Source organism: Suricata suricatta, chromosome 2, assembly GCF_006229205.1.
Source record: "Suricata suricatta isolate VVHF042 chromosome 2, meerkat_22Aug2017_6uvM2_HiC, whole genome shotgun sequence".
In the NCBI taxonomy this organism is placed as follows: Eukaryota; Metazoa; Chordata; class Mammalia; order Carnivora; family Herpestidae; genus Suricata; species Suricata suricatta.
Window position 1 is genome coordinate 65,251,257 of NC_043701.1, and position 24,991 is coordinate 65,276,247.

Below are 24,991 nucleotides of genomic sequence, written 5' to 3' on the forward strand. Positions count from 1 at the left end.
AGTGGTGGTTTATTTATCTTACTATGAATCACCAAATACAAAGGGAACATGAATTGACCTGAAGTATTAAAAAAAAAAAAATTCGTATCATAGAAAATCTTTTTGAAAAGGATTTTACTGTGCCAACCCCCCAAAGACCAAAAAAAACCCAAAAAAACAAAAACACCTAAAAACGTAAACCTCTGACCCTTTTTCTGGGTGCATGCTAATACAGACTACTTCAGAGAAATAACTAGCTCAGGGTATTTCAAGAGGATCCAAAGCAGTTAATAGCCAAAATGACTATGCGTTTGTAAGGTGATTTTTTTTTCAAGTTTAATTGAGGATTCCATTAATGCTCCCCTGTCAGTTCATTTAATTTTGGGAAATATATGAAATTTAAGCCCTCCTAATTCTCAAAAATCCATGATATTTGAATTAATTAAGACTCATCTCTGGGTCTGCTGAAAGAATGGGGAGGATTCAGATCTCTCGCTCTTATAGAGAAATGAGAATACCATCAGAACACTTAGTGCTGATGGCAGCCTAAAGCCTGTAATATGTCACCTTGCTCTTCAGCTTTCCAAGTGTTCACCTAATCTGTGTCCACCCTTGGGAGCAGTTCCCCATGTAGGTGTTCTTTGATAGTATCAAATCTTCCCTGCTTAAGAAAAAGCCTTATATCCACACCAGGCGGGCAAAATGCTCAAAGGAATCTCAAGAGGGTGAAGAATTTCAGGTATTAAACTAACAAACAAAAAAACCCAAACTAGCAAAGTAATAGGGTGATATACTCAGTACCTGACTATGAGTTAAGAAGTTTGAATTCTTGGGTACCTGGTTGTCTCAGTCTGTAGAGCATGCAACTCTTGATCTTTGGGTCGTGAGTTCAAATCCCATATGGGGCGCAGAACTTACTTTTTAAAAAAGGCTAGAATTCTTGTCACAGCTCTGGCATCAGGTGGTTCTGTGACCTTGGGCAAGTCACTCAAACTTTCTGGACTTAGTTTCCTTGTTCATAAGATAACAGAAACTGGACTACAATCTTCAAAGTCCCTTTTAGTTTAAACATTCTGTGATTATGAACTATATTAGCAATGAGATACCCCAAAAAAGATATCCACTCACGAATCTATGTCAGCAAGTTCATATGTCAAGAGAGGCGTGGGAGAAAAATTGCAATTCTAGTAACCAAAGAAACAATAAATTTTAACAAAAATACCCTATATAGATACGTTGTTCAAAGAAACCCAGGAAAATGGAATTGAGGATTAAGGAATATTAGTGACTTTTTGAAAACAACAGTTTACTTCTAACCCCCAATCTCCCCCTCAAAATGCAAACTGTAGGTTTATCCACAGGCCACTGGGTAGATGCCTGATAGTTCTTTGGGAATAGTTAAACCCTTCTAGTTAATCTAAGATTCAAGCAATATTGCTAGTATTTGCTTTAAAATGCCTTAGTTGAGGTTTCTTTCAGTGTTAGACAAATCTATCTCCTTGCATATGGATTATATGGGATCTAAATAAACCAACCCTTCCATTTTCTGTCCTTCAGTCACTAGTCTCTTTCAGTGTATGCAGCTGAGTAACCATCTCGCAGAAAAATTGATTTTGGAATAAAGACCCAGAGGTCTAGGTGACTGAGTCCACTCAGTTTTCCCTTTCTCTTTCATATATTTACATATTAATCTCAACCCATAAGTAAAAATTAAAGCCTGCTCTCTCCCAGTCTCTTTGATGATGTAAAGATCAAAAACTTCCAAAGGTAAAGGGTCTTGCTGGGAATACTGATTCCAAGCATGATTGGTCACTAAATCTGAGTACTGAGACTGTGTGCAAAGGACTGACAAGCTCTGTTCGCCTCAGGAAGTTGGGACGCGGTAAGGCACTCTCCGCCAAGGACTAGTGTAGGGATGGGCTGGTCTTCCTATTGAGGGCTGGGTCACCAGCAGCTGAAATTGGAATGTACATCAGAGTTACATCCTGTTGAAGTAAAAGACAAGTTCTATTTCCAGGAATTGCTTTCCAAAAAAAAAAAAAAGGCAGAGGAAGTGGGGTTGAATACAGTTATAGCTCTGTCTGGTTAGCGATGGTGCAACTTACCCTTGGAATCAGAATCCTGCCGATTAATGGGCGAGGCAGGGACTGGCCTGCGGCATTCTCCCTCTGCGCCATCTCTAGCACATAGCTCACCTTCACAGTTTTAGTTCTCCCAAAAGCCACTGGAGAGCATGCTGGAACAGGGAGCTCAAGAGGCAAAAGGCAAAAAAACTGTGGGATAAGGTAGTGGAGACGAGACATGGTAATGGTAGGGATCAAATCTTTTTTAGGCCCTCTTGTCCCTTTCCACTCCTTCTTAGGTCCCTCCTGCTCTGTAAGCGAATGTGATGAGAGCAATAGAGAACAGCTTTGTTTTCACGGCACATAGTATTAACCACAAATTGGAATATCTCCCATTTGAGTATTTTACCTGGAATGAGATCTGACTTCCAGAGAAGAATGATTCTCCTCCCCAAAGGCAAGTCCTGAGCTGGAGAGAGGTGCACTCCTAAGGAGTCAGAGGAATGAGCTCTGTGCTTTGGGCTCAGCCGCTACCCCATGCTGCCCACAGGATGCCCAACCCAGTCCCCACCTCACCATTACCCTGTGAAATCCCAGTTCTAAACGACACCTTTAATACGTATGGAATCTCCTGGAGGGCCTCTTAAAACACAGATGGCTGGGCTCCAATCCCAAAGCTTCCAGTTTGAATTTCTAACAAGCTCTGGTGATGCTGATGTTGCTGGACTAGGAGACCATGCTCGAGAACGATTCCCACACACAGCAGGCATTTAACCAACATTTGTCGTTCATTTCCATAATGGGGGATCAGTGCTATCGAACAGGAAAAAAAACAAAACAGGAATCACTTCATTTGTATTTGGGGGTTTAGAGCTATTTGTTGTACTTTTCCTCATTCTGTTTCCCACGCTGTTGATGCAATTTTAGCACTGTTAATGCAATTTTAGCAATTTTCAGGAAACAGCTGCTACTCACCTCTTTGAAAGACAATGAAAATTTAATAATAGATAAAATGATATTTTGGAAGAAACTAATGTTTCCCATATATCTGTGATAGCCATGCCTCTAACATAGTTGACAGCTGACATTTTAGGGTGATGTGAATTGACATTAAAAACAAAGTATATGTGTCAATTGACTTTTCAAATCTTTAAAAAAACTTATCATTTAAAAAGGTCCAGGTGAGGGGCGCCTGGGTGGCTCAGTCGGTTAAGCCTCCGACTCTGGCTCAGGTCAGATCTGACGTTCGTGGGTTCGAGCCCCGCGTCAGGCTCTGTGCTGATGGCTAGCTCGGAGCCTGGAGCCTGCTTCCGGTTCTGTGTCCTTCTCTCTCTGCCCCTTCCCCTCTCATGCTCTGTCTCTCTCTCTCTATCAAAAATAAATTAAAAAGAAAAAAAAGAAAAAAAAAGGTCCAGGTGAATTCAAGATACAAAACAGGTGAACATAAGGGAAGGGAAGTAAAAATAATATAAAAATAAGGAGGGGGACAAAACATAAGAGAGTCTTAAAAACAGACAATAAGCTGCGGGCTGCTGGAGGCGTTGGGGGAGGTGGGGAAGGGCTAAATGGGTAAGTGGCATTAAGAAAGACACTTGTTGGGATGAACAGTGGGTGTTTTACATAGGGGACGAATCACCGGAATTTACTCTTGAAATCATTATTGCACTATATGCTAACTAAGTTGGATATAAATTAAAAAAAATAAGCAGATAAAAAAGAAAATAAAATAAATTTTAAAATTACCAAAAAAAGCCTTCTTCACAGGAAAGGAAACAATCAACAAAATTAAAAGGCAACCTATAGAATGGGAGAAAATATTTGCAAATGACATATCTGATAAAGGGTTAGTATCCAAAATATGTAAAGAATTTATAAAACTCAACACCCTGCAACCAAATAATCCAATTAAAAAATAGGCAGAAAACATGAAAAGACATTTCTCTGAAGAGACCTTTTAGATGGCTAACAGACACATAAAAAGATATTCAATATCACTCATCATCAGCAAAATGCAAATCAAAACTACAATGAGATATCACCTCAGACCTGTCAGAATGGCTAAAGTAAAAAAACTCAAGGGGCGCCTGGGTGGCTCAGTTGGTTGAGTGTCTGATTTTGACGCAGGTCATGATCTTGCGGTCCGTGAGCTCAGGCCCCCTGTTGGGCTCTGTGCTGACAGCTCGGAGCCTGGATCCTGCTTCGGATTCTGTGTCTCCCTCTCTCTCTGCCCCTCCCCTACTCATTCTCTGTCTCTCAAAAATGAGTGTTAAAAAAACTCAAGAAACAACGTGTTGATGAGGATGTGGAGAAAAGGAAACACTTACACACTGTTAGTGGGAATGCAAAGTGATGCAGCCATTCTAGGAGGGAGAGAGAGAGAGAGAGAGAGAGAGAGAGAGAAGGGAACCGAGAAATAGACTCTTAACTATAGAGAACTGATGGCTACCAGAGTAGAGTTGGGTGGGGGGATGGGGATGGGGATTAAAGAATACACTTGTCGTGATGAGCACTGAGTAATGTATATAATTGTTGAACCACTGTATTGTATACCTGAAACTAATATGACATTGGATGTTAACTATATTGGAATTAAAATTTAAAAACTTAATTAAAAAATTAAAAAAAAATAAATAAAAAGATGAATTAAGAGGACACTTATCATGATGAACAGTGAATAATGTATAGAATTGTTGAATCACTATTTGTATACCTAAAACTAATGTAACAGTGTTAACTATATTAGAATTCAAATAAAAACTTAATAAAAAAAAAAGGTTCAGGTGATTTGCTAAGATTTACACCAGAACTTAAAAACAAATGAGCAAACAAACAAAAACAGTAAGAAGCATTTCTGACCTGAAGAAACCTTTTCTGACTCAGACGGTCACTTTTTATTGTAAGCCAGAAAAATATTAGAGTCTGCACAGCGTATCTGAGGATTGGTGTTTGCTTCATGTCGGGTTTTTTTTTGGCTCATCCCCTTTAGCTTCAAGCCTGAGCACAATTAGTTAAAAGAAAATGGATTATTTAAAACTTATCTTTGTGGCCGAAGATCTGTTCTCCAAAGTCCCTCCTCTTTGACATCCACACTCTGGGAAAAACAGAGTATGAAGAGACAGCTTGAAGGTAATGAAAGTGAAAAATGCATATTCCTTTCTATACTGATGACTGAAATCACTTCATATTTGTCAGGACCACTGCAATGACAATATATTTTCATATAATCATACTTTTTCATGCTCAAAAAACTTTATCGACTTTTTAAAGGAATCTTTGTAACATCCCTCTGAAGCAAATGAGGAACAGGTGTAATTATCCCCTCTTCACAGACGGATGGGCAGACACAAAAGAAGGGACTGAAATTCAGCCCAGAAGGAAATCCAGCTCAGGGCCCAAATAACTCTAATCCAAACTGCCTCTCCTATCAATGCCACTTTCCTTTGATTCATGAAAATGTGTTGTGGGAAACTCTGAAGGCATTATTTGTCCATTCTTCAGTGATGTCCCAAACTCTATAGGGACAACCAAAGAGAGGAATGATGACAGTGGTGAATACGGGCAGCCAGCAGTGTGGGTCTACAAAGCCAAAATTTAATCTTCCTGAATAATATGATCAAGGTCCATGCTGCATTCCATCAGTACCTGACCAGTCAGCACCATGCTGTTCTTTGCATAAAAGCAGACAGGGTGTGTGGGGAGGGGGAGGGGTAGACTTGAACTAATAGACATAATTACATGTCTGCAAACCTCTAAAAATACCCAACATTTGGGAAGTACTAAGGTACAGGGAATTTTTCTGAATGACAATAGTTTTCAGTGCAACAGGCTTAGAAAATATGCTTGTCTCTGACCAGAAGCCAGACTGCGGACATGAGACAGCAGACCCACAGACTCTGTGGGGAGGAGAATACAAGGGCCTAAAACCCTGCACTATGAACTGCCGTTCACACGGTGCTGTGTTTTCGTAAAGGATTCCTACTGGGGCACATGGGTGGCTCAGTCAATTAAGCATCGATTTGTGGATCAATCTCTGCGTCAAGCTCTGTGCTGACATTGTGGAGCCTGTTTGGGATTCTCTCCTTCCCTCCCTGTCTGCCCTGCCCCCTCTGAAAGTAAATAAATAACTTTAAAAAAAGAGAAAAAATGCTTATTACGAAAACGGCGACTTTAGGAATTATTAGCTTCAAAAATCTCACCTTCTAAGTAAGCAATGGACACCATGACAGGAGTCTCCAGACTGTTCCCACAAGGCCCTCACAGACCTCTAGCACCTGAGGTCGTCCCGCAGCAGCAGCCCATGCCAGCATCCCAGCTCTCCGGATCTCACCCCTGCCCTTCACACCTGCCAACCTCCCTAGAGGCTCTCACCCCTGGAAGTTCCCTCGCAGTGAGCCCGAGACCTTGGGAATGAAGAGTGACAGGGCCTCAGAGGGTGGCGCTCTCAAACGACAAAACTTCAGGATTTCCCTTCCTTTAAGTGCTGCTCTTCACCAAGTGGAGTAACCTTTGAAGTGTGGAATTCCATTCAAGAGGGGGATGGAGTGGAAAGAAGAAAATTTTCAAAAATGACAGACCGTAAAGTGGGCAACTTACTGATCCAACAGCGCCTGAAATTTCAAAAAATAAGAATAAGGAATAGATCTTATCTATGCAGTGTTCCTTCTAATATTGTAAAATTGAGAAGGTAACACACTCATACATGACTACCCACGAAGACGGCATATATACAGATATAAGTAGGTATTTAGAGGGAAGCGAGTTACTGTTCCAATCAAATTACAACTTTTAGCTTGATTAATCGGACACGTTTGATGTTACACCTAATGGTGCTGCAAGATAATAAGATACAACAGTAAGGAGATCATTGAAAAGACAGTAATTACTATTCGACACAGTTTGACCAACATTTTTAGTTTTATTTTAACTTTGATAGTTCAGTATAATTTGCCACCATCAATCTTTCCATAATGCCATGAATGTTTTTGATTATCAACATTCGCACAGATACACTCATACTGGGAAAAGAAAAGGAGTACGTGGGTACCTGGCTGGCTCTGTCAATAGAGCACGTGACTCTTGATCATGAGGTCATGCGTGAGTTTGAGTCCCATGTTGTGGGTAGAGTTTCAAAAGATAAAAAACACCAAAACCCCCAAACTATTAAAAAAAATACTATTAAAAAACCCCTGCTGAATCAAATTCCATTTCACTCAGAAATGTCTCTGTCCCTCCCCCACAAACTTATGTCCCTATTCCTCATGAATTTTCATCCTCCCTGTTCCTGCTATATTGATTTTTATTAAAGCTATCAAATAAAATAAAAATAATTACTTAAAGCCTAAAAAAAATCAGGCCCACTTAATCAGTCTTGAGGGGATGAGCTGAGGAAATCTGCATTTAACAAGCAGCAAGGTAATTCTTACCAGGCAAGTTCAGGAAATACCATACTGTGGGGTCCCTATTTTCCAAGTCAAAATCAGAGCTCACAGACTTTCTTTATTGGTTAGTGAATTTATTTACAATACATGTTTTACTAAGATATACTTACTGACCTCAAATATTTTTATAAATTAAGTGGAATACAAATTAATGGTTTAAAGCTATAGATATTAAGTTGCACTTGGACATCTTTTACTAAAATTATCTTTTCGTTTTTCCAAAGAAGAGGACTCTACCTGAAAAGAGACATCCAAGACAGATGGCCGCTGGCTGGCCAGGAGTTCTGCCCTGAAAGCGGTGAAGATGGGGGGTGTGAACGGGGAAGAGCAGGCAAGAGTGTTGGCACAGAAAGAGGAGAGGCGAAAGAGAACAGACTGAATGCGGGGCTGGGAGGGGAAAGGAGAGTGTTTTGGAATCAAGGGGCCAGGACAGTGTGGGTGGTGGGGCAATCACTACCAAATATCAGATTCTTCCACAAAATAACCCTGAGCATCTGCAGCTCTGGCTACTGCTGTATCCAATATACCCTTCAGATACAGAACAAACAAGTCTTCAGTTTCTTAAATAGCTTCCATAAAAAACAACAAAGCTGATTTACCTTCAGAGCCACTCAAGGTAAAACTGGAGTTCAACAGAAAGATAGACTGTCCCCAAAGAAATATATATTCCTTTAGGAATGAAGGGAGAAGATCACCTAGTATGAGCTTGCTCTGTGTTAAGCACTGTGGAAGTAGCTCTGGTATGTGGGTCCAGTATTCATTCAACAAATCCTTCCTCAGTGTCTGTCAAGGCTAATCACTGGGTTAGGTGCTAAGAATACAGAACAAAAAAGAGATGGTCTGTGCCTTCATGAAACTTGTAATACAGTGCAGATCGACATTTAAAAATAAACACATAAATGTGGGTTGTGTACTGGGTATAAAATTTATAGTCACAACCCAGATGTGCTGCAATGTGCCTTTATCTTTTTCTGATGGAATTCAAACTTAGCTCTTGAGTACTTTTTCTGCTGATGGAAGGAAAGTGAACTCAGTCTTGCCACTTGAAGATACCTCAGTATCTTTCCATTTATAACTAGTAAATATTCATTCTGATTCAAACTTTTCCTTCCCCTCTGTTTCCCTTTTTCTTGAGAATTAGCCAACTTCCCCAGAAAACCTTAACTACAGCATCAGGGCACAAGGGGCTTCTGTGGTGTGGTTGTCCACAGGGTCGTTGGTGGGTCACAGACATGAGCTGAGGTACATTAATCACAAATGATACATGGCATCCCTGGTGGTGTCCATGGTCCCTGCCATTGCTTCCAGTCCCAAGGTCCACACACACAGTCTCTGCTGGTTACATGGGCAATTTGCCACCACTCTCAAATCCTTCGGGGCTTAAAACCTCTCAGCAATTTCCTCACACCACCCCGGCATGTGCAGGGTTCTAGAAGGTAGCCCTCACTCAGGCCATTTGCCAGGACTCTCTCAATCTTTGTTGCCCAGGCATCCCATTGGCTGGGTGCTATTGCAAACTTGAGATTCGTCTAAGTAAATCTGGGTATTGCCATGACCTCCCTTGGTTTTGCTCCATAGGGGACAGGGTGCCAATGCTCCCTGTCATCTGTGCTCCACTCTTGACTCCTCTCAATCTCCTCTCCTTGTCTGTATGGAGGACAGAGGGACGGTAAAGCTTTTACAGACGTGTGAGATCAGGATGAATGCAAAACGAAGACACAGCCTCAGCCTCAGGTACAGGTGAGGACTGAGTAAAGAACTGCATATGTACAGGATGACCCTGGCCCAGGACGTTCCTCCTCCCCAGGGAGAAAAGAAGAGGAAGAAAGGATTAAATGTAACTTGGTGCTTAGTCACAAGAGACAAAGTTCCAATGCGGAAATGATTATCACAAACTGTCAAGTCTGTGTCATCCCGTTCCTATCTGGAAACCATGGTTTATGTGTTCGTTAGAACCCAGCTGTACACAAAATTAGATTCATGCCCTCCTGACTTTTCAGAATATAAACTGGAGAAGTCCACTCCATTTACAAATCGTTACCCTTGCTGTGAAGGAAAAGTGGAGGATGGTCTGACACCGCATGTAACAAAAGCCTCAGTGGAGATTAGAGAGCAGGGAGGGCCTGGGGCAGGAGACAAGCCTTCTCAGACTGACAGCGGTTGGTCCTACTGACAAGCACACCTCAGCCGGTCACAGGATGCTCACAGCGAGCTGGGATCCACCAGCAAGGCCAGCCTCCCCTGACCTCTAGCTGTTATCACTAGGGCCCAAAATACTACCACTGCATTGGGTGAAACCTGGTCATAATGTGCATGAACACTTTCTTCGAACTAGGCTACAGCCATGTAAGCAGCAGAATCCAGGTCAAAAAAACCTCTGTCTTCTTAAATATGAGTAAAGAGAAAAGTAACATACAGATTAAAGGAGGAAAAATCTGGGGGATTAGATCCCAATTCAAAAAAGTAACTAAAAAAGTTGATGTAGATACAGCAACAGGAAAATTGAATACCAACTGCCTATTTAATGATATTAAGGAATTTTAGGTGTGATGATCTGGTGATTATTTTGTGAAGTGCTTTTATCTTCTAGGGAAATAAGCTTCAAGTATCTAAAGATGACATGATAAGATGTCTGTAATGTGCTTCAAATAATACAAAAGGGAGAGTGAATGAGGGAAAGGATAGAACAGAACTGGCTTTAGGTTGACGGACACTGGGACTAAGTGATGTGTACATAAGGATTCACTATACTATTCTCTCTACTTCTGTGTATATTTAAAAATTTCCACAGTAAAAGTAAGGGAAAAAAAGTAAAAAACTACCCAGAACCTGTCTTGCAATTCTACCCTTCATATACAACTGTGTCACTACACAGGTACTACTAGGAAACTGTGCCAGGGAAAAATACCTGTCAGTTTTCTCTACATCTAGACTCTAATGTATATATACATGATACATGTTTAGTCTTAAATACATTAGTTAAAATACAACTGCAACAGAAGAGACGAAATCAGAAAGAAATTTCGATAGTAGCAACAGGGCAATTTTAGTAACAGCAAATATTTGTGAGCATTGTTTTTAACTGGTTTCATTTTCACAGCAATCCTAAAGGTGGTTATTACTATTTTCTTCATCTCTAAGATGAGAACCTTTGCCCACGGCCATAGCCCAGCTTCCCTGTAAGGAGGTTTGAGAGGATAAGATAATATTTGTGAAACAGTGTGTGAAAATTCTTTAAGTGGACACTGTAAGTGTCAAACAGATGTGAATTATCATTATTATGACTGGGGGAAGGGAGTTTAAATGTCTTAAATATATTTAATCATGTAAGATGAAAAGGATAATAAAATATTCCAAAACCTTGGAGGATCTTATTGTAAACAGACACAAGATGTGCAAAATGAAATAATGGCTTTAGGTAATGATCGTCCGTGGTAGCCCAGACCACAGGTGAAAAGCTGATGGAGAACTTTATAATGGATGGATCAGAGTGACAACTCTTAAATCCATGATAAAAGTTAAACTCTAAAAGAGAAATCACCAGACATTACATGTCTTTTCATGGTGGTACATAACCCCATCTATGAGGAAAAATCAAACCTGAATCTGTTTGAGATGCTAGATCTGACTCCACTTTACAGGAAATGCTGGAGACAGAGGAACACTGAATTGTTTAAAGGGACCATAAGCATGGAATCAGCCAAATCCAAGATGTGAGAATTTCTATAGGGTAGACAACTTGGTTTCTTCAACAAATAAGCTCCAAGAAAAAAAGTGGGGAAGACAGAGAAGAACTATAATTTTTAAAAATATTTGGGGCACCTGGGTTGTTCAGTCAGTTAAGCGTCTGACTTTGGTTCAGGTCATGATCCCATGGTTTGTGAGTTAGAGCCCCACCTCGGGCTTTGTGCTGACAGCTTGGAGCCTGGAGCCTGCTTTGAATTCTGTATTACCTTCTCTCTCTGCCCTTCCCCTGCTCATGCTCTGTCCATCTGTCTCTCTCTCAAAAATAAATAAATGTTAGAAAAAAACAACTAAAAATATTTAAGAGGTATATCTAGGGGCACTTTGGTGGCTCTATCGGTTTAGTGTCAGACCCTTGGTTTGGGTTGGGTCATGATCTCACCATTCATGGGATCAAGCCTTTCACTGGGCTCTGCACAACAGTGTGAAGTCTGCTTGAAATTCTCTATTTTCCTCTCTCTCTCTGCCCCTCCCCAGCTCTCAATCTTTCTCAAAATAAATAAACTTTGAAAAAAGAGAGGTATCTAAAATGTAGTGTTTGGATCTTGATTTGAACAAACTAATTGTATTTTAAAATGGGAGAAACTTGTTTACTAACTGGGTTAGTTAATGATAACAAGTAGTAACTATTATTACTTAAGTGAAGATACGGTATTGTGGGGTTTTCTAAGGCATTTTCTATTAGCAATACAAATGGAAATATTTACACATGAAACAAGATGGCATTTGTGTTTCATTTCAAAAATTTAGTGTGGAAGGGAAGTGAGGCATATAGATGAAACAAAACTGGTCATGAGTCAATCATTATAGAAGCCAGAAGATATGTATATGGGATTTCATTATAAATATTCACTCTATTTTTTTGTGTAAATGTCAACTTTTCTATATAAAAAGAGATTTAGAAAGAGAAAGAGAAATGAGATGCACCAACCAAAAACATTTTATTTTATTAAAAACATGTTTAATGTTTATTTTTTACAGAAAGAGAGAGAGAGAGAGAGCAAGAGCAAGCATGAGTGAGGGAGGGGCAGAGAGAGAATGGGAGACAGAATCCAAAGCAGGCTGCAGGCTCAGAGTTGTAAGCACAGAGCCTGACGCGGGGCTCAAGCTCAGGAGTCATGAGATCATGACCTGAGCTGAAGTCAGACACTTAACTGAGTCACCCAGGTGCCTCAACAATATTATTATTCTTAAATTGAATATAATCCAGTTAAGTTTCACTTTCTGTGTGTGAAGAATACATTGCAAATATTGTCTTTAAAAAAGAAAAAGATAGATCCCCTAAGGATTTGTGATTTTGTTTCTCTTTCTCATTTAATTTAGGAGTTAAGAACTAAAAAAATAGACCATATAAATTATAAATTATTCTGTTACTTAACAAACATTCACTGAGCAGAAACTAAGTGCCAGACTCATTCTGCTATAGATATTTGTGGACTTTTAGTTATTGTGTAACCTTCAGATGGGGATACAAGGACACAAAGCAATTAGAAATCAGTACAAGACAACACTGTTAACAAAGCTAGCCAGCTTTGTGCTTGCTACATTTGTGCTTGCCTCCACAGTGAAGAGAAGTTCCAGAAATACAAATGCCAAATTTGGGGGCACAGAAAGAGAGCCCTGTGACTAGTGTCTCACTACCAAGTGTTGTGACATGTCCTTCCTCAAGTGAAGTAGCTGCAAAACAGATGTGCCTTCTCCACTCTTGCTCCAATATTCAATGCCTGAGTAACTCTGGGAGCTTCATATTAAAGATGGCGGAGACTTGGGGCAGCTGGGTGGGCAGCTCAGTTGGTTATGTGTCCCACTCTTGATCTTTGCTCAAGTCTGGGTCTCAGGGTCATGAGTTCAAGCCCCATGTTGAATAAAATATGGATGAATAAAATACAAAAATGAATGAATAAAGTAATAAAAATAAAAATATATAAAGATGGCAAAATCTCCAACATCCTGGGCTCCTAAATGGCTGTAACAAGCATAGCACTTCCATCACCACCATCAATACACAAATACACATTATCATGACTGAACAAGACCACTGAGATTTCGGGTTTTATCTCTCATGGAGGCTGGTATACAGATTAATTGCTAAGTGGGATGTTGCAGTGTAAATTCATGGGTGAGAAACCATTGCAACTGTAAAATTAGAAAATGTTTCGTGGGGAAGTTGGATGGAACTTGAGCTGGATTTTGAACTATGAGCTGTAGGTCAGTGACTACCTGGGGAGAAGGGGTGGGACTGGGGGTTACCAGGCAGGAAACTAACAAAGGAACCACAATAGGAGTTCACATGCAGCCAGGGAACAGGGAGAACACTCTCACGAGCAGGTGCAGGTTGGGGAGAATAGGAAAAGAGAACAAAGAGGAGGGTGGGGGCAGGGCATGAAGATCCTTGAGAATTTAGGACCTGATTCAACAGCAGCCACTGAAGTTTCTGAAGAGTGAATGTCTATATTAGGAAAATCAGTGAGACAAAAGAATGCAAGATGGACCTGAAGGAAATAGATTAGTCTGAGTGACAAACCAGTTTAGATAAAATCAGAGACTCTATTGGTAAACACAGTAGAAAGGAAGGGGTAAATGCAAGTGTCATCTTAAAGCAAAAATCCAGAGGGCTGGACAACAGAAGAAAAAATGTGAAACTAAAAGATTATTCAATCAGTAGATCTACATCTAGTCCTATGTATAATTGTAACTCCTCAAACTGTACATTCTATTGTTTGAAGCATAATACTTAATATCTGTTTTTTATTCCCCTGTAAAATGAGGGGATAGAATAGATGATCTCAAAGTAATTTCCATCTGTAGAACCCTTTGGTTATGAAATCACGAAGGAAATCATAAAACAACATAGGTGACGTGTGCAGTGGGAGGTCGAGGAGGAGGAAGTATTCCGCTGGATGGCTGAAACAGTGTGTGTGAATTGTTTCTAATCTTCTGTATTACAATGTAGCAATGCATGATGCAAAAGTACTTTAAGTCTCCAAGACTTTCACTAACATCTTGCTTTTTCTTTTTTTAAGTTTATGTATTTAGAGAGAGAGTTCAAGCATGTGTGGGCAGAGGAGGGACAGAGAGAGAGGAAGAGAGAGAGAGCCTAATGTGGGGCCTGAACTCACAAACTGTGAGAGCATGACCTGAGCTGATGCACCCAGGTGCCCCTGGAATTTTGTACCTTTTAATCCCCTTTATCTATTTCTCCCACCCCTCTCCTGCCACCTCCCCTCCAGCAACCACCAGTTTTTTATTTCTGTATTTAAGAGTCCTTTTATTAGTTTTGGCTATTAGATTTTGCATATAAGTGAAATCACATGGTGTTTGTCTTTCTCTAACTTATCTTCCTTAGCATAATATCCTCTAGGTCCATTCATGTTGCTGCAAATGACAAGATCTCATTATTTCTTTTATGGCAAAGTAATATTCCACTTTATATATATGTACCACTTCTTTATGCATTCGTGTCTTGATAGGGACCTGGGTTGCATCCATATCTTGGTTATTGTAAATAATGCTGCAGTAAACATAGTGGTGCCTATATCTTTTCAATTTAGTGTTTTTGTTTTCTTTGCATAAATACCCAGTAGTGGAATTACTGGATCATCCAATATTTCTACTTTTAATTTTCTGAAGAACTTCCATACTGTTTTCTACAGTAGTTGCCATCAGTTTACATCTCACCAACAATGCATGAGGGTTCCCTTTTCTCCACATCCCCACCAACACTTGTAATTTCTTGTCTTTTTGATACTAGCCATTCTGACAGGTGTGACGTGATATCTCATTGTTATTTTGATTTGCATTGCCTTGATGATTAGTGATATTAAGCATCTTTTCATGTGTCTGTTGGTCATCTGTATGTCTTTTTTGGAAAAATGTCTATTGAGGTCCTCTGCCCATTTTTTCATTGCATTGTTTGTTTTTTTTGGTGTGACATGTATAAGTTTTTTATATATTTTGGATATTAACCCCTAATTGGATACATCATTTGCAAATATCGTCTCATTTACTAGGTTGTTTTTTGTTTTGTTGATGGTTTCCTTTGCTGTAAAAACAAAACAAAACAACCAAAAAACCCACTTTTATTTTGGTGTAGTCAGAATAGTTTATTCTTGGTTTTGTTTCTTTTGCCTGAGAAAACATATCCATAAATATGTTTCTAAGGATGATGTGTCTTTTCTTTAGGAATTTAATGGTTTCAGGTTGCACATTTAGATTTTTCATCCATTTTGAGTTTATTTTTGTGTATGGTGTAATAAAGTGTCTAGTTTCACTCTTTTGTATGTAGCTGTATAATTTTACCAGCAGCAGTTATTGAATATTCTTTTTCCCATTGACTATTCTTGCCTCCATTGTCATAGATTAATTGACCATATACGAGTGGGTTTATTTCTGGGCTCTCTTTCCTGTTCCATTGATATTTGGTTTTCTTAGATTCATAATTATTCTTAGATTTGTTTCATTTTGTGTCTGTTCATAAATAGAAAGGTCCCTAGGTGAAATTATTTTTTATTTTTATTTATTTTTTATCTTTTAAAGTAATCTTTACTCTCTATGTGGGGCTCAAACTTATGATCCCAAGATTAAGAGTCACATGCTCTACCAACTTAGCCAGCCAGGTGCCCCTGAAACTATTTTCCAAAGTAAATGAAGAAAGTGCTAATTTCCATACTGAAAATAACCACTGATACTATAGAAGGACAAACAGAAAAACTAGTTCCTGGCACTCAACAGTTTTCAGGATTCTATGATTGCTTTCCTATGGCAGTAAAGAAAGCTATAGCAGGCATTTATTTTAAAACCTTAAAAGGGTCTTGGATGGGCTATGGAGACAATATACAGGTTCAATTATGCTACAGAATGGACATCAAAATGGATGAAAATCAAAGAAGAAATGGGTTTGCAAACATATATCTGACAAAAGACTGGTATGCAGGATATATACAGAACTATAGCTCAAAAACAAAAGTATAAACCAGTGAATTAGAAAATGCACAAAGATTTAAACAGACGTTTTGCAAAGACAGGCCTATAAATGGCCAATAAGCATGTCAAAAGTACTGAACATTACTAGTCATGAGGAAATGCCAACGAATACCACAATGTGCTCATTGTGTTCCCACCAAAATAGGTAAAATTCCAAAAACCGACAACACTAAATGTTGGCAAGAACGTGGAGCAACCAAACCTCATACGTTGCTGAAAAGAGTGTAAAATGGCACAATTTTAGAAATGGCTCTGGTAGTTGCTTATCATATTAAGTATTCACCTACCCTGTGGCTCAGCAATTACGTTCCTAAATACTTACCCAAGGGAAAGAAAAATAGTATTCACAACACTTGTGCAAAAATGCTCATAGCAGCTTTCTTCATCATGGCCAAATGTGAAAAACACTCAGGTTTCATCAATAGAAGAATGGATAAACCAACTGTGGTAGAGTCATATAGCAGAATATCATTGGTCAGTAAAAAGGAACTAATTATTGGTGCACAAAACATGCGTGAATCTCAACATTATGCTGAATAAAAGAAGTCTTGCCCATAAAGGCATATACTTTATAATTCCATCTATATGAAGTTCATAAACAGGCAAAACTAATTTGTGGTGGTAAAATATTAGCACAGTGGTTGCGGGGGGCTGGGGAGGTGGGTGAGGATTAATAGCAAAGAAGCGTGAGAACATTTTCTGGAGTGACAGTAATGTTCTCTGTCTCAATAGGGGTTTAGGTTACACAGGTATCTACATTTGTCCAAATGCAGCAAATGGCAAGCTAAATATCTGTACAGTTCATTACATGGACATACCACTTGAAAGAAAAAAAATAACTGTAAACTAATATAGAACTCTAGTTAATAATACACATGCTGAAGTATACTGATATCTGTAACTTGCTGCATCAGAAACTTAAGATGAACTGACAGACGGATGCATGGAAGAACAGATCAAATGCACAGCTGGGTGGTAAAGCAAATATAATAAAATGTTCATAATATGTATGTGTGGGTATTCAAATATGCACTACACAATTATTTCAACCTTTCTGTACATTTGAAATTTATCCAAATAAAATGTTCGGTAGTGAAAGAAAAAAAGGAAAGAAAAATTATATTTCTTATCATGATGCTTAATCAAAAGATATTAATTATTGATAAAATGTTAGAGCAAAAGGAAAAAAGGGATTTGGACATAAAATGAGGTTAGTGAACATTTAGTAAGCTCCTGATTCCCTAAGGTGGGCCTGGGTTTTCAGAAAGATATTAGATTTAATAAAAGTGTTAAACCTGTGGACACTGATGTCAGTATCCATCATTGAAAGGATCTGCAGAAAGAAAATCAGTGTGGGGAAGAGGGAGACCTCAAAGAACAAAGGAGATAAAACTGAATTAAAGACAACAGGGAAAACTGAATGAACAGAACAAAATGTCCATTTTCATTTTGACCAATTTTGTAAGAAAACAAAATGGCCAATTTTGAAATCAGCAGAAATCATGGCAGTGGCTTTTGTACACACATTTTCAGGTCCTGAATTAAGTGCTTCAGTGAGATTTTACATATTACTTGAATAGTTATTATTCAAAATGGTTGCAATGGAAAAATAGGCACATTGATCTTGGTCTTAGTATCTGTCCAAGCAGTAATCAAAGTAAATGGGACTGGAGGCTCCACTTCAAAAACCAAAGGGAAGGGCAGAAAAATTCAGCTCACAGGATTGAGGTTAGTGGGGGAAAGAAGTGTTATACTCTAACAGAGAGATGATGCTTCCCGAACTGAAGATAAAAGCTATCGTCATTAATGGACTATGAATGCATCCATAGTAAAGTATTTGACTCATGTCTTTCTCAAAATAGATTTTCTTTGAGCCTTAAACCCTAAACTGTGCTGTGTCCCTGAAGACATCACAAAATGGCCTATTTTCACTTGTTAATCCCAGACCTAAATATTAATCTTTTACCTCACCTATTAGAGGATAGTTTAAATTAGCTTTATTGATCACAGAACTAGACACAATTAAAATGTCTTTTATAGTCCCTGACCTAGCAGAGCATGAGACGTATCTGAAGTATGAAATAAATGCAGAGTGGTGTTGCTAAGGGGTTTTATTTTAAATTGCAAGCACAACATTGATTTGGTTTCTGTTTTGTAGATTCTTTTAATTCTACAGAGAAGAAAATTACTTGCAATATTGAACCACAGTTGTCTGCAGTAGGTAAACATAAAGAATCTTAAATCAATGGACTTAATCAGTTTAGCATGTTTCACATCTTTTCCAAGACAGAAATCAAATATCCTCTCACTACAAGAACCTTGACTGCGGTCTTCACACACAGGTGACAATGTTTTAGAAGAGAATGCTAAAATTTCACCTCGTTAACCTCATTTGAATGTGATTACTTTAAAAACCTGTTTACTTAAGGACTAAATAATTTGCTTTGCTGTTATTAAACATTGTCAAGCTGTATTTACAAAATAACTATTAATCCAGAAAAGCCTTGGTCATGACATTCTGAAGAATGATTTTACTTGCCACTAAAAGTCTGACTGTAGCTTGCCCCCTGCAGTGTTGCTGGGTGGTTCCGTCACGCATGGTGACTCTGGGCCTGGGGAGCTACAGGGCACCTGGCTGGCCAGTGGGTGGCTCAGAGGTCCTGTGCGCACCCACATGTGGGCTTACCGAGGAGCACTTCCACGGGTGTGCAGCAGCGATAGCCAGGGTACCAGAGACTTCAAATATTCAGGAGCAGAGCATATGGCTCCCCCCAATGCCTCTATCTTTAGAATGTGCCTTAAAATTACTGAGCCAGTTGCTGTGGGCCACATAAGAGGTACAGTACTAGGAAGTAGGAACCATCAGGAAGGGCTTTGTCATATATGTACAGATACAAAGACAGATATATATATAGAGAGAGATGTAGTTATCTCACTTAATCCTCACAAACAGTTGAGTGAAGTAGTTACTATTCTTAACCTCTTTTGTACAGATAAGGAAATTGAATGTCAGAGAAGTTAAGTAATTTGGCTACAGCCGTGAGGTGCTCAGGAATGGAACCTGCCCTCAAACTCAGGGCTCCAAGACCCCGCATTTAACCACTGCACTAAGAAACAGGTCTCATCCCGAGTGCCCAGGGTAGCTTCCCAGATGAATAAGAAGAGGAGATGGGCAATAAATATTGCAGGGGTTGGATAAACTGAAAAGGAGAGGCCTTTCTAGAATGGGGAGAGCAGAAGCAAAAGGACAGTTGTGGAAATGCCTATTGACGGAAGAGTGAGAGAACAGGCCTGGCTGGGTTAAGGGATTAGTTTTTTGTGAATAAAATAATAGGACTTTACCATTTTAAAGCACATTCATACCCATCTCAAGGGTCCTTAAAATAATTCTTTTAGTAAATTATAAGGTATTATAATCCATCTCTGCATACATACAGAAATTAAAGACAAAGAGAGTAATGCCTCTATCACATGCCCTACTCACCACAGGGCCTTTGCACATTTTGCTCCTTCCGCCTGGAAAGTTCTTCTCCTCTTCATTTTGGTAACTACTACACATCTATCAGTTCAGTTCAACACTGACCTCCTAAGAGCCTTAGCTGACCTCCCCTGCCTTGGTCAAGTCCTCCCTACTGTCTGCACTGGCTGAGCGAAGTACTTCACCCCGCTAGGATTTATCATATTTATTCTACTTACTAGTGGGAATAAGTGCCAAAAGAGGAAGTAATTGAATAAAAACAAATCAAGGGCCCAGGTGGTTGCTCATACATTTTTCACTTTAGTACACTATATATAAAAGGTTCAATTGATAGATCTGAGGCTATTCTACCTAGCAAAGAGGATTTAGGGGAGAGGCTTTGACAGCTGTCTTCAAATGTCTGAAGAACTATCATGTTGAAGGAGGCTCAGACATATTCTGCATAGCTCCAGAGGGCAGAACAAAGACAAATGAGGTGAAAGTCCAGGGAGGCAGATCTCATTACAGTGTGAGGAAGTTAAATATGTAACAATGAGGCCTGTCCAAATATGAAGCGGGCTGTCTGTGAAGGAGGTGAGTACTCACACAAAGGCTGGAGGAACACCTGTCAGGGCTGTTGTGGTGGAAATTGCTGGCAGGGCAAATTTTTAGCCACTTAGGCTTTTCTGAGCCCAATGCACTTCTACAGGTCTGGGAGGGACTTGAAGGCAAAACTGAACTTAATTTGAACTGACCTCAAGGAGGGAGGGTGGCAATGAGTTCTTACGAGGCCTAATACTGGACCCTGGAAATAATACATCTGCATTTGTGGGTGGCACTTGGGTGCCACTGAGGTCTTGGAGAGCCAGCATTCCAACCGTAGCTAGGGCCTTGCAGCTGCCACCATGACTGAACAGCAGGGTACGAGGAACTGATTCCAGGGTCACCCCTCCTCCTCCGAGGAGCCCTCCACCCCGCACCTGCAGGGAACATACACACAAATACATTTCTACAGCGGAAGCTGTCACAGCATGCTGACGGATCTCCTTCCAAACTACTCTTGGAAGATGTTCTTTTGCCCAGTTTCTTAAGGCCACCTCTTCTGCTGAGCACAATTTGACAGCAATGTTTCTCTCACCTCATGCAAACATTCCGATAATGAAAGAGACTGAGAGAAAAAAACCCTAAAAATTATTTTTAAGGTACCATTTCTATCTTAATTTCACAAAAACAAAGACCTCAAAAACTATGTGGAGGCTGAAAACTAGGAATCCTGATTTGGAAACTGAGGTCTAAGCTCACCAATATTCGGAATGGAGGTGAGCAGATCTCTAATTGTTATTCTTGGCAGGTGCAGGCCTGGACCAACAATGACAGCTTTTCTACAGAGAAATGTAATCTGTCAAATAACCAGTTTGCAGATTCTGGAACTCAACCCATTTGGGAACAATCAAATTCAATACACTGTAATATTAAAATTTCAGGATAAATTACCATTTATAAGTCAAATCACAGTGTCTATTTTGTGATACGACGAGACATTTGGTAATGCAGTCATGAAATACTTATTGAGCCCGCTACATGCCAGGTAGGGTGCCCCCACTGGTTCTGGGGAGGTAAACAAAAGGGACACGATCTCTGATGTTACAGGGTTTATTGTCTAATTTAGGCAATAAAATAATAAGCACCAAATCAATACATAACTACAAACTGATAATTGATATGAAGGGAAAGGGTCAGCAGACTCCTAAAGCCATAGTAGGCTTTCCTAAGGAAGAGACCTTTCACTGAGAAATTAAGAATAAATGAGACTTAACTGTGTGAGCGGTAAGGGAAAGGACACTCCTGGCAAAGGGCACACCCCAAAGCCCTGGGGTGTGAAAGAATGTGGCTTCTTTAAGAAATGAGGAGAAAGCCAACATGAGCGAGGGGGAAAACCCTGGAGATGGCGCCAAGAATGCAGGGGCAGATCCTGTAGTGTCTCGGCAGCAACTAAATGCATTCAGAAGCCCCACCAAAGGAAAGTGATGCAATTTATGTTTTTAAAACGATTATTCAAAAGGTCAGACATGTGGAGAATAGATTAAGTGAAGGGAAGAATCATGTCTCTTTCTACATAAACTCTCCATTCACAAAAATGACAACTTCCAATTTACAACCATATTAATGCAGCCTATTTAGAGTCATTTCTTTTAAATGATTATAAGAGCCTAGCATCCCACACATTTTTTGTGTACTAGGCAACTCTCTCCCAAGGAAACATACTATTGCTAAATGAGTGAAAATTGAAATCTTTTTTATTCAGGCATTATAAATTCTAACTCACACTGAGATGAAGACAAATTACTGTCTCTGTGCAGAGGAGAGAGTAAAAATAAATGTGTTTTTATGTAATGTTGCATTTAGAATTTATCTCTATTTTATAATCAAGGGAAACTATGCACACTATGCTGGGATAGAAACAGGGCCAGAATTAGACATTCTCTATTCTTGACTATTTCTCCTTGTTTTGTTGCCTAGTACTATTTCTTTCTTTGGAGCACTGTAGGAGTAGGCAGCCAGTCCTCTTCATCATTCCCATCAAATTTAGTGTAGACTGGGTGCCTGGGTGGCTCACTTGGTTAAGCATCTAACTTAGGTCATGATCTCACAGTTCGTGAGTTTGAGCCCCGTGTTGGGCTCTGTGCTGACAGCTCAGAGCCTGGAGCCTGCTTCAGATTCTGTGTCTCCCTCTCTCTCTGCCTCTCCCCAACTCATGCTCTGTCTCTCTAAAATATAAAAAAAATTAAAAAAATTTTAAGTGTAGACTTCCAGCAAAAGTGAATAGATGTAACTGGGTAATACAAAACTATGGAAAATGTGTTCTTCCCTTCCTGCTCTGAGAACAGTATCCTTGGCAGAATCCGTTAGTGGTATTCGTCAGGAAAGGGGGCTGGAAATTAGTATTATCTTAAAGAAGGAATGCAAAGACAAAATAGTTTCTGGCATTTGAAATAGGATCATGCAGCAATCCAGGCTATTTTCCAAATACCTATTATTCCCTCTCCTCTCCCCAATGAAGCCCAAAGGACCTACTCTTTTATTTTTATTTTTTTTAAGTTTATTTACTTATTTTGAGAGACAGAGCATGAATAGACAGAGAGAAATGGAGAGAGAATTCCAGGCAGGATCTGCGCTGCCAGCAAACTCATGAACCACGAGATCATGACTTCAGCTAAGATAAAAGTCTGGCGCTTAACAGACTGAGCCAACCAGGTGCCCCCAAAGGGCCCATTCTTATGGTTTTGTTAGTTTAGTTTAGTTTAGTTTGTTAGTTGCTTGTTTTGTTAAGTGAGGTTGATATGAAAGTGAATGCTTTATGGAAGTAGGATATTAGGGAAAGTAAATGAAAACTTACTCTTTTTTAGTCCTAGAGAATAAGGGAAGGAAGAGAGAAAGAAACCAAGAAAGAGAATCAGTCAATTAAATATGTATTCTAATTCCTCCTTTTAGTGAATTGCATTAAATCCATGGTTTGCTGACTCTAACATGCCTCAAATTATCTAGAAGGCTTGTTCAAACATAGCTGCAGGGTTCTGCCCCCAGAGGTTCCAATTCAGTAGGTCAGAGGTAGGATTTGAGGGTTTGCATTTTTCACAAGTTCCTAGGTGATGGTGACACTGCTCTTCCAGGGACCACACTTTGAGAACCAGCATTGAATCAATGAAAGTAATACCAATGGCATTGGAGTCTGTCCTTGATTTTCATGTAGTGCCCTGGACAGATTATCTCTGTGGCTGACATTTGCTGAACACTAGTGTGCAGTCAGACCTTTCCAATTCACCCCTATAGGGAAACAATAAACCACAACCCTCTTCCCACGGGAATAGGGCACCTCCTTAAGGACAGGTGCGAGTACCCCAGAGATTGACCAGTTTTTCCTAGAAAGACATAATATCACCTAAGGGACTGTTTAAATTTCCAAATCAAGCTATTCTTAAATCATACTGGACACATGGTCAGATTCCTTTCTCCTTCATTTCCCTTTCTAATAATCATGTCAGGCTTCATAAGGCCATCTGCTTCCTCCCTTTCCTTTTCCCACTGGTTAGAATGTGGGCCTAGTTGGGATGGTGATGAACCATCTTCTGTAGTGTGAATGATAAAAGCAACAGGGGCGCCTGGGTGGCTCAGTCAGTTAAGCCTCCGACTTCGGCTCAGGTCAGATCTCACGTTCGTGGGTTCGAGCCCCGTGTCAGGCTCTGTGCTGACAGCTCAGAGCCTGAAGCCTGCTTCTGGTTCTGTGTCTCCTTCTCTCTCTGCCCCTTCCCCTCTCATGCTCTGTCTCTCTCTGTATCAAAAATAAATAAAAAACATTAAAAAAATTAATTAAAAAAATGATAAAAGCAACATCTTCAAGAATGGCCAAGCCACAGAATATAAGGAGCTTCTGTCCTAGACACTAAGAAGTCACCTTACAGATTCTGGATTTTCCTTGTTTAACTCATTATATGTTGGGCCCATTGGATACAGCAGTCTATCTAATCTGCATCCCAACCAATACAAATGGAATGAGAGGTAGGAGTTGCGTGGGAGTACACACCTTCACCGCAACTTGGTGCTTAAATTGTGCAAACACATTGTTCCTATGGCCCACTCTTCTGCAATGATTGTCGGCGATCCATCCAGGGCTCCAGGTAAATCAGTCCTTCATGATTCACGCTTCTCATTTCCCATTCCCCTCTCTCTCTTGACTGCTCTTTGTCTATCATCATTGCATTTATTCACGATAGGCAATGTATGTAATTACATCTCATGCTTTATTAGTATTTCTTCCCCAGCTGCTTTAAAGTTGTGACAATGTCTCAGGCAGTTTTTAAACTTCACAAGAACTTCTGAGTATCTGAGTAAGTAAATAAATGCCTGAAAGAATATAATTGTTATCAAGCTTTCACTTTTTAATTTTTATTAAAATTCTTATTGCTTATTAATTTATTTTTAAATAGTTTATTGTCAAAATGGTTTCCATATAACGCCCAGTGCTCTTTCCCACAAGTGCCCTCCTCCATTACCACCCACTCCCTGTCCCGTCCCCCTCCCCCTTCAACCCTGGGTTCGTTTTCAGTATTCAATAGTCTCTCATGTTTTGCGTCTCTCTCTCTCCCCAACTTTCCTTCCCCCTTCCCCTCCCCATGGTCTTCCATTAGGTTCCTCCTGTTAGACCTATGAGTGCAAACATATGGTATCTCCTTCTCCACCTGGGTTATTTTGCTTAGTATGACACCCTCGAGGTCCATCCACTTTGCTACAAATGGCCATATTTCATTCTTTCTCATTGCCATGTAGTA

At 39.8% G+C, this 24,991-nt stretch overlaps 1 long non-coding RNA gene across 1 annotated transcript in view; it reads right to left on the bottom strand.

Moving 5' to 3' along the window:
• Positions 1–1,110: 1,110 nt before the first annotated feature.
• Positions 1,111–24,991, bottom strand: part of LOC115306433 — a 31,180-nt gene continuing 7,299 nt past the window's right edge. Inside the window, exons 2-6 of the long non-coding RNA XR_003915335.1 lie at positions 4,899–5,133; positions 2,653–2,855; positions 2,452–2,529; positions 2,085–2,228; positions 1,111–1,964 (exon numbers count right to left, since the gene is read on the bottom strand). This is a non-coding gene — a long non-coding RNA (uncharacterized LOC115306433). The remainder of the gene's footprint in view (positions 1,965–2,084; positions 2,229–2,451; positions 2,530–2,652; positions 2,856–4,898; positions 5,134–24,991) is intronic.